This window comes from Salvelinus fontinalis, chromosome 18, assembly GCF_029448725.1.
Source record: "Salvelinus fontinalis isolate EN_2023a chromosome 18, ASM2944872v1, whole genome shotgun sequence".
NCBI classification, from domain to species: Eukaryota; Metazoa; Chordata; class Actinopteri; order Salmoniformes; family Salmonidae; genus Salvelinus; species Salvelinus fontinalis.
In genome coordinates this window covers 42,929,664-42,946,274 of record NC_074682.1, presented here as the reverse complement: position 1 = coordinate 42,946,274, position 16,611 = coordinate 42,929,664, and the positions used below count along the sequence as shown (strand labels likewise).

Genomic DNA, 16,611 nt, shown 5'->3' with positions numbered 1-16,611 from the left:
TATTATTAAAAAAAAAAAAAAACTTTTATTTAACCAGGTAGGCCAGTTGAGGACAAGTTCTCATTTACAACTGCGACCTGGCCAAGATAAAGTAAAGCAGTGCGACAAAAACAACAACACCGAGTTACACATGGGATAAATAAACGTACAGTCAATAACACAATAGAAAAATCTGTATACATTGTGTGCAAATGAAGTAAGGAGGTAAGGCAAAAAATAGGCCATAGTGGCGATGTAATTACACTTTAGCAATTTACACTGGAGTGATATGTGCAGATGAGGATGTGCAAGCAGAAATACTGGTGTGCAAAAGAGCAGAAAAACAAATATAAGGGATGAGGTAGGTAGTTGGTTGGATGGGCTATTTACAGATGGACTGTGTACAGCTGCAGCGATCGGTAAGCTGCTCTGACAGCTGAAACTTGAAGTTAGTGAGGAAGATATAAGTCTCCAACTTCAGTGATTTTTGCAATTCGTTCCAGTCATTATGGGAGCAGAGAACTGGAAGGAAAGGCGGCCAAAAGAGGTGTTGGCTTTGACCAGTGAAATATACCTACTGGAGCATGTGCTGCCGGTGGGTGTTGCTATGGTGACCAGTGAGTTGAGATGAGGCGGAGCTTTGCTTAGCAAAGACTTATAGATTACCTGGAGCCCGTGGGTTTGGCGACGAATATGTAGTGAGGACCAGCCAACAAGAGCATACAGGTCGCGGGGCTGGGTAGTATATGGGGCTTTGGTGACAAAACGGATGGCACTGTGATAGACTGCATCCAATTTGCTGAGTATAGTGTTGGAGGCTATTTTGTAAATGACATCGTCAAGGATCGGTAGGATAGCCAGTTTTACGAGGGTATGTTTGGCAGCATGAGTGAAGGAGGCTTTGTTGCGAAATAGGAAGCCGATTCTAGATTTAATATTGGATTGGAGATGCTTAATATGAGTCTGGAAGGAGAGTTTACAGTCTAGCCAGACACCTAGAATATGTGGACAACTATAAATACCTAAGTCAGAACCGTCCAGAGTAGTGATGCTAGTCGGGCGGGTGGGGACAGCGATCGGTTGAAGACCATGCATTTAAGAGCAGTTAGAGTCTACGGAAGGAGTGTAGTATGGAGTTGAAGCTCGTCTGGAGGTTTGTTAGCACAGTGTCCAAAGAAAGGCCAGATGTATACAGAATGGTGTCATTTGCGTAGAGGTGGATCAAAGAGTCACCCACAGCAAGAGCGACATCATTGAAGTATACAGAGAGAAGAGTCAGCCCGAGAATTGAACCCTGTTGCACCCCCATAGAGACTGCCAGAGGTCCGGACAACAGGCCCTCCGATTTGACACACTGAACTCTATCTGAGAAGTAGTTGGTGAACCAGGCGAGGCAGTCATTAGAGAAACCAAGGCTGTTGAGTCTGTCGATAGGAATACGGTGATTGACAGAGTCGAAAGCCTTGGCCAGGTCGATGAAGACGGCTGCACATTACTGTCTTTTATCGATGGCGGTTATGATATTGTTTAGGACCTTGAGCATGGCTGAGGTGCACCCGTTGACCAGCTTGGAAACCGGATTGCATAGCGGAGAAGGGTTTCGAAATGGTTGGGATTCGAAATGGTCAGTGATCTGTTTGTTAACTTGGCTTTAGAAAGGCAGGGCAGGATGGGTATAGGTCTGTAACAGTTTGGGTCTAGAGTGTCTTCCCCTTTTGAAGAGGGGGATGAACGCGGCCACTTTCCAATCTTTGGGAATCTCAGACGATACGAAAGAGAGGTTGAACAGACTAGTAATAGGGATGGCAACAATGGCAGCGGATAATTTTAGCAAGAGCGGGTTCAAATTGTCTAGCCTAGCTGATTTGTAGGGATCCAGATTTTGGAGCTCTTTCAGAACATCAGCTGTCTGGATTTGGGTGAAGGAGAAGCGGGGGGTGGGCTCGGTCCAGTTGCTGCGGGGGGTGCAGAGCCAGGTGGAAAGCCATAGAGAAATGCTTATTGAAATTCTCGATTATCGTGGATTTATCGGTGGTGACAGTGTTTCCTAGTCTCAGTGCAGTGGGCAGCTGGGAGGAGGTGCTCTTATTCTCCATGGACTTTAGTGTCCCAAAACCTTTTAGAATTAGTGCTGCAGGATGCAAATTTCTGTTTGAAAAAACTAGCCTTTGCTTTCCTAACTGACTGTGTATGTTGGTTCCTGACTTCCCTGAAAAGTTGCATATCGCGGGGACTATTCGATGCTAGTGCAGTATGCCACAGGAGGTTTTTGTGCTGGTCAAGGGCAGTCAAGTCTGGAGTGAACCAAGGGCTATATCTGTTCTTAGTTCTACATTTTTTGAATGAGGCATGCTTATTTAAGATGTTGAGGAATGCACTTTTAAAGAATAACCAGGCATCCTCGAATGACGGGGTGAGGTCAATATCCTTCCAGGATACCTGGGCCAGGTCGATTTAGAAAGGCCTGCTCGCAGAAGTGTTTTAGGGAGTGTTTTACAGTGATGAGGGGTGGTCGTTTGACCGCGGACCCATAACAGACTCATGCAATGAGGCAGTGATCGCTGAGATCCTGGTTGTAAACAGCAGAGGTGTATTTGGAGGGTGCCCATGTTTACGGATTTGGGGTTATACCTGTTAGGTTCCTTGATGAACTTGGATAGTATTACAGAACTCTGCAGGCTATCTCTACAGTAGATTGCAATTCCGCCCCCTTTAGCAGTTCTATCTTGACGGAAAATGTTGTAATTGGGGATAGAAATTTCCGAATTTTTGGTGGCCTTCCTAAGCCAGGGTTCATACATAGCTAAGACATCAGGGTTGGTGGAGTGTGCTAAAGCAGTGAATAAAGAAAATTTAGGGAGGAGGCTTCTGATGTTAACATGCATGAATCCAAGGCTTTTACGGTTGCAGAAGTCAACAAATGAGAGCGCCTGGGGACACATCACCAGAGGAACAGAGGAGGATAGGATGGCTAAAGGCTAAAAGAACTGGTCGTCTAATGCTTTGGGAACAGAGAATAAAAGGAGCAGGTTTCTGTGCGTGGTAGGATAGATTCAGGGCAAAGTGTACAGACAAGGGTATGGTAGGGTGTGAGTACAGTGGAGGTAAACCTAGGCATTGAGTGACGATGAGATTAGTTGCATCTCTGGAGGCGCCAGTTAAGCTAGGTGCGGTCTCCGCATGTGTGGGGGCGGGACAAAGGGGCCATCTTAGGCATGTTGAGCGGGACTAGGGGCTCCGCAGTAAAATACAACAATGAGAGCTGCCCTAAACAACAGTATACAAAGCATATTGACATTAGATAGAGAGGGGCATAAAGCAATCACAGGTGTTGATTGATAGAGCTAAGACAACAACGGGTAAACAGCTAAGACAACAACATCGGGTAAATGGCGATGAATGGGCAGAGCGGGTCAGTTAGCTACACACAGGGCCTGAGTTCGAGGCTGTTGCCGACAGATAAACAAAATGTGTTAATGAACAGTCCAGCAGGCATCAGCTGTGTAGCCGAGGGATCATTATTGCCAAGAGGACCATTCATACGGAATTTTTTTTTTTACAAACTGCCCCCAGTAAATAAATGTAAAAAATCCAATAAATTGACAGTTAATTGACTGTAGTGACTTAGACCGCTACGCCACTCGGGAGCCCTAGTTATAACGGAAGCCTGGAGTTGTTTTTCTAGGGGTGAAGATATTTCAACTAGTCTAGGCGGTAACAGGCTACACTGATAACTCGAGCTTGGTTCCCAAGTTTCTAAACCATACCAAACCATCTTTGGTAAAGTGTCGCCATAATATTTGAATTGAGGAAGCGGGATCATAATCATTAGGATATTTTAGCAATCTGCAGTAGAAGACGTCCTAAAAGCCCTCCAGCCTTCAGATGTGAGCTAAACAGTGCACTTGATATGCATTTTTAAGCTATGAATGAGAAAGTGAAGTTGTTATTTCCAAACTTTTAGCAAAATTTTATGCTGCTTTGCGATCTATTAACAGCAAGGGCTCAATAAATAAATGTTTTTTTATGATGCATTTGCCTATGTGTAATTCAATCGCACATAACATATAAACAAAAGCATTCACTGTGGCCCTTCATATTGTTGTAAGTGGAGATCCCACCTATATAGTTATTGTATGAGTGATGGCTTACCAGCCAGTCACATGAGAGTTATTCAGTTATATTTGTTGAAGCAGCAAGGCCAGGCGGACTGGGGACAGCAAGGAGTCACCACGGGCGGCAGTCCCGACGCATGGTCCTAGGGCCCAGGTCCTCCGAGAGAAAGAAAGAGAGAAGGAGAAAATTAGAGAGAGCCAAGATTTTCAAAATGTTCATAAATGACAAGCATGGTCAAATAATAATCAGGAATAAATCTCAGTTGGCTTTTCATAGCCGATCATTAAGAGTTGAAAACAGCAGGTCTGGGACAGGTAGGGGTTTCGTAACCGCAGGCAGAAACAGTTGAAACTGGAATAGCAGCAAGGCCGGGCGGACTGGGGACAGCAAGGTGTCAGCATGCCCGGTAGTCCTGACGTATGGTCCTAGGGCTCAGGTTCTCAGAGAGAAAGAGAGAACGAGAGAATTAGAGAGAGCATACTTAAATTCACACAGGACACTGGATAAGACAGGAGAAGTACTCCAGGTATAACCAACTGACCCTAGCCCCCCGACACATAAACTACTGCAGCATAAATACTGGAGGCTGAGACAGGAGCGGTCAGGAGACACTGTGGCCCCATCCGAAGAAACCCCCGGACAGGGCCAAACAGGAAGGATATAACCCCACCCACTCTGCCAAAGCACAGCCCCCACACCACTAGAGGGATATCCTCAACCACCAACTTACAATCCTGAGACAAGGCCGAGTATAGCCCACAAAGGTCTCCACCACAGCACAACCAAGGGGGGGCGCCAACCCAGACAGGAAGTTCACGTCAGTAACTCAACCCACTCAAGTGACGCACCCCTCCTAGGGACGGCATGAAAGAGCACCAGCAAGCCAGTGACTCAGCCCCAGTAACAGGGTTAGAGGCAGAGAATCCCAGTGGAGAGAGGGGAACCGGCCCCGGAGAGACAGCAAGGGCGGTTCGTTGCTCCAGAGCCTTTCCGTTCACCTTCACACTCCTGGGCCAGACTACACTCAATCATATGACCTACTGAAGAGATAAGTCTTCAGTAAAGACTTAAAGGTTGAGACCGAGTCTGCGTCTCTCACATGGGTAGGCAGACTGTTCCATAAAAATGGAGATCTATAGGAGAAAGCCCTGCCTCCAGCTGTTTGCTTAGAAATTTTAGGGACAATTAGGAGGCCTGCGTCTTGTGACCGTAGCGTACGTGTAGGTATGTACGGCAGGACCAACTCGGAAAGATAGGTAGGAGCAAGCCCATGTAACGCTTTATAGGTTAACAGTAAAACCTTGAAATCAGCCCTTGCCTTAACAGGAAGCCAGTGTAGGGAAGCTAGCACTGGAGTAATATGATCAAATTTCTTGGTTCTAGTCAGGATTCTAGCAGCCGTATTTAGCACTAACTGAAGTTTATTTAGTGCTTTATCCGGGTAGCCGGAAAGTAGAGCATTGCAGTAGTCTAACCTAGAAGTAACAAATGCATGGATTAATTTTTCTGCATCATTTTTGGACAGAAAATTTCTGATTTTTGCAATGTTACGTAGATGGAAAAAAGCTGTCCTTGAAACAGTCTTGATATGTTCGTCAAAAGAGAGATCAGGGTCAAGAGTAACGCCGAGGTCCTTCACAGTTTTATTTGAGACGACTTTACAACCATCAAGATGAATTGTCAGATTTAACAGAAGATCTCTTTGTTTCTTGGGACCTAGAACAAGCATCTCTGTTTTGTCCGAGTTTAAAAGTAGAAAGTTTTCAGCCATCCACTTCCTTATGTCTGAAACACAGGCTTCTAGCGAGGGCAATTTTGGGGCTTCACCATGTTTCATTGAAATGTACAGCTGTGTGTCATCCGCATAGCAGTGAAAGTTAACATTATGTTTTCGAATAACATCCCCAAGAGGTAAAATATATAGTGAAAACAATAGTGGTCCTAAAACGGAACCTTGAGGAACACCGAAATGTACAGTTGATTTGTCAGAGGACAGACCATTCACAGAGACAAACTGATATCTTTCCGACAGATAAGATCTAAACCAGGCCAGAACTTGTCCGTGTAGACCAATTTGGGTTTCTAGTCTCTCCAAAAGAATGTGGTGATCGATGGTGTCAAAGGCAGCACTAAGGTCTAGTAGCATGAGGATTCGATATAGGCCGATAGTTTTTTATATTTTCCGGGTCAAGGTTTGGCTTTTTCAAGAGAGGCTTTATCACTGCCACTTTTAGTGAGTTTGGTACACATCCGGTGGATAGAGAGCTGTTTATTATGTTCAACATAGGAGGGCCAAGCACAGGAAGCAGCTCCTTCAGCAGTTTAGTAGGAATAGGATCCAGTATGCAGCTTGAAGGTTTAGAGGCCATGATTATTTTCATCATTGTGTCAAGAGATATAGTACTAAAACACTTAAGTGTCTCTCCTGATCCCAGGCCCTCGCAGAGCTGTGCAGATCCAGGACAGCTAAGCCCTGGAGGAATACGCAGATTCAAAGAGGAGTCCGTAATTTGCTTTCTAATGGTCATGATCTTTTCCTCAAAGAAGTTCATGAATTTATTACTGCTGAAGTGAAAGCCATCCTCTCTTGGGGAATGCTGCTTTTCAGTTAGCTTTGCAACAGTATCAAAAAGAAATTTTGGATTGTTCTTATTTTCCTCGATTAAGTTGGAAAAGTAGGATGATCGAGCAGCAGTGAGGGCTCTTCGGTACTGCACGGTACTGTCTTTCCAAGCTAGTCGGAAGACTTCCAGTTTTGTGTGGCGCCATTTCCGTTCCAATTTCCTGGAAGCTTGCTTCAAAGCTCGGGTATTTTCTGTATACCAGGGAGCTAGTTTCTTATGACAAATGTTTTTCGTTTTTAGGGGTGCAACTGCATCTAGGGTATTGCGCAAGGTTAAATTGAGTTCCTCAGTTAAGTGGTTAACTGATTTTTGTCCTCTGACGTCCTTGGGTAGGCAGAAGGAGTCTGGAAGGGCATCAAGGAATTTTTGTGTTGTCTGAGAATTTATAGCACGACTTTTGATGCTCCTTGGTTGGGGTCTGAGCAGATTATTTGTTGCGATTGCAAACGTAATAAAATGGTGGTCCGATAGTCCAGGATTATGTGGAAAAACATTAAGATCTACAACATTTATTCCATGGGACAAAACTAGGTCCAGAGTATGACTGTGGCAGTGAGTAGGTCCAGAGACATGTTGGACAAAACCCACTGAGTCGATGATGGCTCCGAAAGACTTTTGGAGTGGGTCTGTGGACTTCTCCATGTGAATTTTAAAATCACCAAAAATTAGAATATGATCTGCTATGACTACAAGGTCTGATAGGAATTCAGGAAACTCAGAGAGGAACGCTGTATATGGCCCAGGAGGCCTGTAAACAGTAGCTATAAAAAGTGATTGAGTAGGCTGCATAGATTTCATGACTAGAAGCTCAAAAGACGAAAACGCCATTTTTTTTTTTTGTAAATTGAAATTTGCTATCGTAGATGTTAGCAACACCTCCGCCTTTGCGGGATGCACGGGGGATATGGTCACTAGTGTAACCAGGAGGTGAGGCCTCATTTAACACAGTAAATTCATCAGGCTTAAGCCATGTTTCAGTCAGGCCAATCACATCAAGATTATGATCAGTGATTAGTTCATTGACTATGACTGCCTTTGAAGTGAGGGATCTAACATTAAGTAACCCTATTTTGAGATGTGAGGTATCACGATCTCTTTCAATAATGGCAGGAATGGAGGAGGTCTTTATCCTAATAAGATTGCTAAGGCGAACACCGCCATGTTTAGTTTTGCCCAACCTAGGTCGAGGCACAGACACAGTCTCAATGGGTATGGCTGAGCTGACTACACTGACTGTGCTATTGGCAGACTACACTAAGCTGGCAGGTTGGCTAACAGCCTGCTGCCTGGCCTGCACCCTATTTCATTGTGGGGCTAAAGGAGTTAGAGCCCTATCTATGTTGGTAGATAAGATGAGAGCACCCCTCCAGGTAGGATGGAGTCCGTCACTCCTTAGCAGGTCAGGCTTGGTCCTGTTTGTGGGTGAGTCCCAGAAAGAGGGCCAATTATCTACAAATTCTATCTTTTGGGAGGGGCAGAAAACAGTTTTCAACCAGGTTTTCAACCTGCCTTGACCTGTCTATTGCCCCTGTTGGAATATTAAACTACTGTTTATTCGATGTGGTCTGCATCTGGGTCTTACCTTCATACCTGATAAGATGTTGCATCTAGATGAGGACCATTTCAACTTTGGAAATTGATCCCAGCGTCCTTGCTGGGATGACACAATCAGTCTACTACCGGAGATTATCAACACCAAACACATTGGTTCACCGTTCCACGGGAGCGGACAGTACACAGCATACCATAATGTTCTGAATAATGGCCAAGTCTACCTCGCTCCCTATTCCACTGAACCGCTTAGGCGTAACAAACAAGTCCAACATTTATCGGAAACTTTTAAACTACCTGTTCACTACCCTCCTACTCTCCGGGGATGTGCAACTCAATCCTGGGCCTAACATCTGGGACCCACGAGCTAAGCCCAAGGGACTACTAGGGGGGCACTTGAACATTTGTAGTGTTATTCCAAAAAGTGATCAAATTCAACATCTACTCACAGACTCCAACCTTGACTTCCTCTGCCTCTCAGAGACATGGCTCCATAAAAACTCTCCATATGCTGCTTTGATTGTGCCTGGCTACAATGTTTTCAGGAGAGACGGGATTGAAGGAAGAGGAGGGTGTGTGATGATTTACATTAAAGAATATATCCGATGTAAACAAATTGATTGGTCATGTGATAATGAATTAGAATGTATTGGCCTGAACGTTACACTGTCTCCTCAAATGTCTTTTACCCTTATTGGAATGTATAGGCCACCTTCCACCAAAAGTGTTTTTGGATCAGTTTAATAACATGCTTAGGGAATGTGATTTTGGGAAAGAGGTTGTCTTAATGGGAGATTTTAATATTTATTATGAAAACAAGTCTTGTAGGAAAACCCTCAAACAGATCACTAATACCTTTGACTTTACACAGCTAGTTTAAGGGCCAACCAGGGTGACTTGTTGCTCTAAAACACAGATTGATTTGGTGTTCAGTAATGAACCAGAGAGAGTGACAAAATCATTAAATATGGTTACTGGGCTATCTGATCATAATCTGACACTTATAGCCAGAAAGCTGTCTAAGAGCAGGTTTAACCTCTCTACTGTTAGAAAGCCAGATCAACTAAGAGTGAATTAAACTATTTTGAAAACGCAATTAAGGGAATTAACTGGAATGATCTCTTGTCCTATACAGACGTGGAAGCTGATAGTCAGGTTTTTCTATCCACAATCCAGACTACAATAAATGGTTTCCTAAAGAAAATCAAATCCCAACCTTGCCAAAAGAGCACTCTTCCTTGGCTAAATGGAGAAGTCTGGAAATTGATGAAAGAATGATATTATGCTCTAAAAATAGCCCTAAGATCCAAATTAGAGCATGACAGACGTAGGTTTACCATGTTGAGAAATAAGGTGATGAAAGAAATCAGACAGGCCAAGGCAAACTTTTTTTTATTAACATAATTGGTGAAGCAAAGGGAAATTCTAAATTAATCTGGGAGAATCTAAAAAAAGTTAACAGGGAAAGACCATAGTAACACTGCAAAAAGACTAGAAATCATGGTGAATAACAATCTAAGTCGAAATAACAATAGCCTTCAATTCCTACTTTATTGACTCTGTCAGGGTACTGACACAGAACCCCTCCACTGGTTTCTTGGGCTCAGTGCTAGTAAATGACACTCAACATGTCTTCATCATAAAGGAGGTTTCTGAGTCAAAGGTGAACAAGGTGATTAGCTCACTAAAGAACTCTAAAGCCAAAGATGTGTTTGGGCTGGACTCTACCTTTCTTAAAAACTACAAAGAGTCACTCATTGGCCCCATTACTAAGGTCACCAACACATTATTGGTCTCGGGGTGTTTCCAAGGGCATGGAAGTCGGCCATAATAACGGCCATCTTTAAATCGGGCGACCCTGCTGAGGTAACTACAGGCCCATTAGTATACTACCTATGGTGTCAAAGGTTGTTGAAAAGTGTGTAGCAGAACAACTGATTGCCCACCTCAACAGCCCCTTCACATTACACTCCATGCAGTTTGGCTTCAGAGCGAAACTCTCCACAGAAACGGCCAACTGCTTTCTTCTGGAAAATGTGAAGTTCAAGATGGACAAAGGGGGTGTTGTTGGGGCTGTGTTTCTGAACCTAAGGAAGACTTTTGATACTGTTAACCATGAGATTCTCATCACAAAATTGTCCAAGTTCAACTTTTCCCCCGATGCCTTGAGATGGATAAAATCATACCTTGAAGGCAGAACTCAGTGTGTCAGAGTGAGCAATGAGCTGTCGCCCACTCTTAGCTATGATGTGGGCGTGCCCCAAGGGTCAATACTGGGGCCCCTCCTGTTCAGCCTGTACATTAATGATCTGCCTTCTGTCTGTACTGGGTCTGAAGTTCAAATGTATGCAGATGATATATGTACATGCAAAGAGCAAACAACAAGCTGCACAAGAATCACTACTGTAATGGTCCAGGTTACAAAGTGGCTCAGTGACTCGTGTTTGCATCTCAATGTGAAAAAAACTGTTTGCATGTTCTTCACAAAGATGGCAACAGATGCTACTGAGACAGATGTCTATGTGTCAGGGGAGAAGCTCCAGGTGGTATCTGATTTTAAGTACCTTGGCATCATACTTGATTCCAACCTCTCTTTTAAAAAGCATGTGAAAAAGGTAATTCAAATAACCAAATTCAACCTAGCTAATTTCCGATTTATACAAAATTGTTTGACTACAGAGGTAGCAAAACTGTACTTCAAATCTATGATACTCCCCCACTTAACATACTGCTTGACTAGTTGGGCCCAAGCTTGCATTAAAACCTATTCAGTCTGTCTACAAACAGGCTCTCAAAGTGCTTGATAGGAAGGCCAATAGCCATCATCACTGTTACATCCTCAGAAAGCATGAGCTCCTGAGTTGGGAAAATCTTGTGCAAGACACCGACGCATGTCTTGTATTCAAGATCCTAAATGGCCTGGCTTCCCCTCCACTCAGTATTTTTGTTAAACAGAAAACCCAAACATATGGCAGCAGATCCACAACGTCTGCCATGAGAGGTGACTGTATAGTTCCCTTAAGGAAAAGCACCTTTAGTAAATCCACTTTCTCTGTGAGAGCTTCCCATGTCTGGAATACACTGCCATCAGACACACATAACTGCACCACATATCACACTTTCACAAAATGCATGAAGACATGGCTAAAGTTCAATCAGATTTGTGAACATAATCCCTAGCTGTGTATTGCCGCATTCCATGTTGTCTGTCTGTAGCTTGTGAGGTGTGAAAACACTTTGTTGCTTTTATGAATTTTGTCTTGCTGCTTTTTGTCCTATGTTGCTCTGTCTGTATACTATGTCTTGCTTGTCCTATGTTGCTCTGCGTGTCCTTACTGCTCAATGATTGTCTATATTGTAATTGTTTTTAATAACCTGCCCAGGGACTGCGGTTGAAAATTAGCCAGCTGGCTAAAACCGGCACTTTTACTGAAACGTTGATTAATGTGCACTGTCCCTGTAAAAATCAAATCAACTCAACACTGTGGCAGGACGCTGTCAGTGCATGGAGCCAGTGCATCAGGATACAGATTGAGACATAGCTTTTCCTTTTCTAGCTCAGTATATACAGTATCTTTCATAATCACAGTGTAATTATAAAGGCATGTGCTGTTCTCCAACGTAGCGGCAGCTAAGCGAGGGCCAGCAGCAGCTAATTGACAAATCAGTCATCCGGTAGGGGAAGGAAACACAGAGGAGAGGCACAGGCCCATGCACAGCACCCCCATGAGTACTGACTTTAATAGGGAGGGCCGCTTCTATGAAGGTGATGGTCCGAAGACCAAGTTGGCTATGTTTTGAGGGAAAGGAGGATTGGGGGTCATTCATAATTCCTTTTGCATGTCTAGCACGGAAATACTACTGGAACTCAGAGAAACTTGACAGGCTGCACGAGTGCCTGAGTGGTCATTCCATCTGTTTTGTGTGCTCCCTCCCACAGTACGTTAGGGAGGACAACGACCAGCTGGTCGCGCACCTGCAGACCAGGTTTGGTCAGAAGGAACCACCCACGACTGTGAGAAGGAAGCAGGGTGAGATTAGGCAGGGGAGGGAAACATCTGCTGAGTTTGCAGAAGAGGTAAATTGCCTGGTTTGTCTTGCCTATCCTGGGGTTAGCTTGGTGCTTCAGGATCAGCTTACCACTGAAGCTTTCCTTAAAGATATACTTCTCCTTAATGCAACCGCTGTCAGATTTCAAAAAAGCTTTACGGAAAAAGCAGTAGTACAGCGATCAGACACCAAAACAAGCCATACAGATACCCGCCATGTTGTGGAGTCAACAGAAGTCAGAAATAGCATTATAAATATTCACTTACCTTTGATCTTCATCAGAATGCACTCCCAGGAATCCCAGTTCCACAATAAATGTTTGTTTTGTTCGATAAAGTCCATCATTTATGTCCAAATACCTCCTTTTTGTTTGCGCGTTTAGTTCACAAATCCAAATTCATAAGGCGCAGGCACACTTAGTCCAGATGAAAAGTCCAAAAAGTTATATTACAGTTCGTAGAAACATGTCAAATGATGTATAGAATCAATCTTTAGGATGTTTTTAACATAAATCTTCAATAATATTCCAACCGGACAATTCCTTTGTCTTTAGAAATGAAAAAGCACGCAGATAGTTCTCACGGCCGCGCGCATGACTTAGCTCATGGCATTCTGCCAGACCCCTGACTCAAACAGCTCTTATTCGCTTCCCCTTCACAGTAGAAGCCTGAAACAAGGTTCTAAAGACTGTTGACATCTAGTGGAAGCCTTAGGAAGTGCAATTGGACCAAACTTCCACTATATTGAATAGGCAAAGACTTGAAAACCTACAAACCTCAGATTTCCCACTTCCTGGTTGGATTATTTTCTCAGGTTTTTGCCTGCCATATGAGTTCTGTTATACTCACAGACATCATTCAAACAGTTTTAGAAACTTCAGAGTGTTTTCTATCCAAATCTACTAATAATATGCATATCTGCATATCCAAGCATATCCAAGCTACTCAATACTGCCCCCCATCCATAAGAAGTTAAAGGACTCAAAAAACAAAAGGTGGCATACGAGGTGATAAACTGTGACCCTGGCTCAAGCGCAGCAACTCGTTGAGGTGCATGAGCACAACTTAAAGGCAACTGTTGGCCGTGACAGCAAATCAAGGCACAGGGCTCGACTCCTATCGTGGTGTGACTCAGACGAACAATCAGTGACCATACGTGGTTCAAGGGCCCACATAAGTTTGAGTCTCTACTGGAAGAAATTAAACCATTACGGGTGGAGCTGAGAAGCCTCGAACAACCCCCTCCACCCCCTAAGTTTGTCATGTCCGGACCCAACAGCTACCTAGAGCTGTCTACTGAGCGGGGGAGAAGGAGGTCCGGCCAAGGCAGAGTCACATTCCAGTCCCCAAGCCCAAACAAAGGTGCCAAAGCCACCGGCTTCCAGTGTGGGGAGGGGCATTTCGGAAGACAATGCTCAAGGTCTCCTAGCCCAACCCCATCCAGAACTCCAGGCAGACACCCAACTCTAGATCTCACCACCATGAACAAGTCCCGAGTATAGGGCGAGCTACTAGCCGAGTCCCAAGCCTTCAGATCCCAGTCTAAGTAAATTAGGTTGATCAATTTACACGCTGGGTTGAGGCCTACCCAGACCAAGGTAGAGAGAGCACAGCAAATGCCCTGGTCATGGAGTTCATTGCTCGTTTCGGTAGTCCCCTCGAACTCCACACAGATCAAGGAATAAACTTCCAAAGCTTTCTGGTCCAGGAAGTGTGCCGCCTACTACAGATAACAAAAACAAGGACCACACCTTACCATCCATCCTCAAATGGTAGAGCGCTTTAATCGCACGCTCTTGCAGATGAACCACCTCTATGTTGATGAGAATAAAAAGAACTGGGACCAGCACTTACCCCTACTCAGTACTGCCTACTGCAGCGTCCCACACTCCACAACAGGGTTCCCACCTAACAGAATGATGCTGGGCAGAGCTAAATCAACCGCAGGACATCTGGCTTCGCACAGCAGAACTGCAAAACAAACAGAGACATACCTACCTTTGTGGATGACCTTCAAACACAGCTGAAGGAGACCCATGAAGATGCCCGGCAGCATCTTCGCGCAGCACAGGTCCGGCAGAAGAAAGCATATGACCTACGTGCTAAGGAGAGAACCTACCAACTGGGAGACTTGGTGTACATGCGGGACAGCACCAAAAAGAAAGGACTAAGCCCTAAGCTAAAAGCACCATAGGAAAGGCCCCTTTGTCATCAGTGCATGTTTTGGACCAGTCCTGTACGAAATCAGTGGTCTGCGAGGAAAGAAGGTCCTCCAACATGACCGCCTGTCTCCATACACTGGGGAGGTGATTCCAGGGTGGATGAAACGACTCTGACATCAGGTCACCATACAACACCGGAGTACCTCAACTGAACCCACACAAAGCCTAGACACCCCTGACAACCAAGACCCAATTACCACAGCTGTGGAACAGAGTGAAAATGACTGTGAGGAGGGTGTCGCCGCATCCTGAAGAAAACACAAACACCACCAGCCAAGAATAAAACACAGAGAGTGAGTAGTGCACTTGCCAGCTCATTATCAGGACTGACACATTGAAAAAAAAACAAGCAAACAAGCAAATATTGACTCTAGTTACTGATGTTTTTCAGTGAAATCGAACTGTTACTGTCATCCTGAAAAGTGAAGTTGTGAAAAGGACATTAACACTCACCTTTAGTTTACTGAACAAGGTAGTCACTTGTTCAGTAAAAAAAGAGAGAAAAGAGATACTTACCTTGTTAGCTGTTACTACTGATGACACTCAAATGTTTGAAATGCATTTAACTTTGCATTTAACTTTTACCAGTATGTTTGTTCATAGTGGGGGAAATTGTTAATTATTATGGGTGCCCAAGGGACTCGGCACTGCTGGAGGGGCTGGTGTTGTAAGTGAAGATCCTGCCTACATAGTTATTGTATGAGTGATGGCTTACCAGCCAATCATGTGAGAGTTATTCAGCTATATTTGTTGCACACTGGTTTAAGTGTCTAGATGTATTTCCCCAGCATGGAACCAAGCTAGTTCTTGTGTTGGAGCTAGTTGGTCTAGTGCATTATATTATTTACAAGTTGGTAATAAAACGCCCAAAGAGTGAATATTGTTGTGGCCTTCTTTCCACGCCTCCAGACAACGAGTAGTTGACAGGGGTCCAGGATCATTGATCGAACTACAGTACAGTAGTTAGCTACCGTTAGCCAACAACTGTGGTAAAGCAACAGGAGACGGCTGATCAACTCTACGTAGGACATACAACAATATATAGGCTATGCTCAGAACGTTCAATTTATCGAATCAGATATTGTTTTCTTGCTCAAACTGTGACCAACACCTGTCAATCTCAGACATTTTTCTCAAAACACAGGGATGTCGATTCGCACGGGACTAGTATTAATGGCGCCGGAGGAGATGGCTGCCGTTTTACGGTCCCCTAACCAATTGTGCTATTGTGTGTGTGTTTTTTCACATTATTTGTAACTGATTTTGTGCATGATGTTTCTGCCACCGTCTCTTATGGCCGAAAAGAGCTTCTAGATATCAGGACAGCGATTTACTCACCTCGTACTGGGAGAAGATTTTTTTATTTTACGAGTCGGACACAAAGTATTTTTTTCACACACCCGAAAAGGCCCTCATCTCCGTCATTCGCAGGAGAACGAGACGGAGATATCGGGGACGTAGGTCGGGGTGCCTTGTAAGGATCTGACGGCGAGTGGGTAATCTGCCTTTACCATTGGTCCTATTAGCCAACGTACAATCACTGGATAATAAAATAGACAAACTATGATCACGTATAATCCTACCAACGGGACATAACAAACGAATATCTTGTGTTTCACCGAGTCGTGGCTGAAGGACGACATGAATAACATACAGCTGGTGGGTTTTACTCTATCGGCAGGATAGAACAGCCGCCTCTGGTAAGACAAGGGGTGGCGGTCTGTATATTTGTTAACAACAGCTGGTGCACAAAATCTAATGAAGGTTTTGCTCACCTGAGGTAGAGTATTTCATGATAAGCTGTAGACCACACTATTTACCAAGAGAGTTTTCATCTATATTGTTCGTAGCTGTCTATTTACCACCACAAACCGATGCTGGCACTAAGACCACGCTCAATGAGCTGTAGATGGCCATAAGCAAACAGGAAAACGCTCATCCAGAGCAACGCTCCTAGTGGCCGGGGACTTTAATGCAGGGAAGCTTAAATCCGTTTTACCTCATTTCTACCAGCATGTTAAATGTGAAACCAGAGGGGAAAAACTCTAGACCACCTTTACTCCACACACA

The 16,611-nt window shown here is 44.3% G+C and overlaps 1 protein-coding gene across 3 annotated transcripts in view; it reads left to right on the top strand.

Annotated features, from left to right (window-relative positions):
* The window catches only part of cdk18 (cyclin dependent kinase 18), a 56,260-nt gene that overhangs the window by 9,016 nt on the left and 30,633 nt on the right, over positions 1 to 16,611 (top strand). Inside the window, exon 2 of one of the 3 annotated variants that reach the window (XM_055869538.1) lies at positions 12,211 to 12,301. The exons of 1 other annotated variant lie outside the window; for it this stretch is intronic. The gene's annotated coding sequence lies outside the window, so the exon portion shown is untranslated. Of the gene's footprint in view, positions 1 to 12,210; positions 12,349 to 16,611 lie in introns of all 3 variants that reach the window. One more of the 3 variants, XM_055869537.1, reaches the window with a different exon arrangement.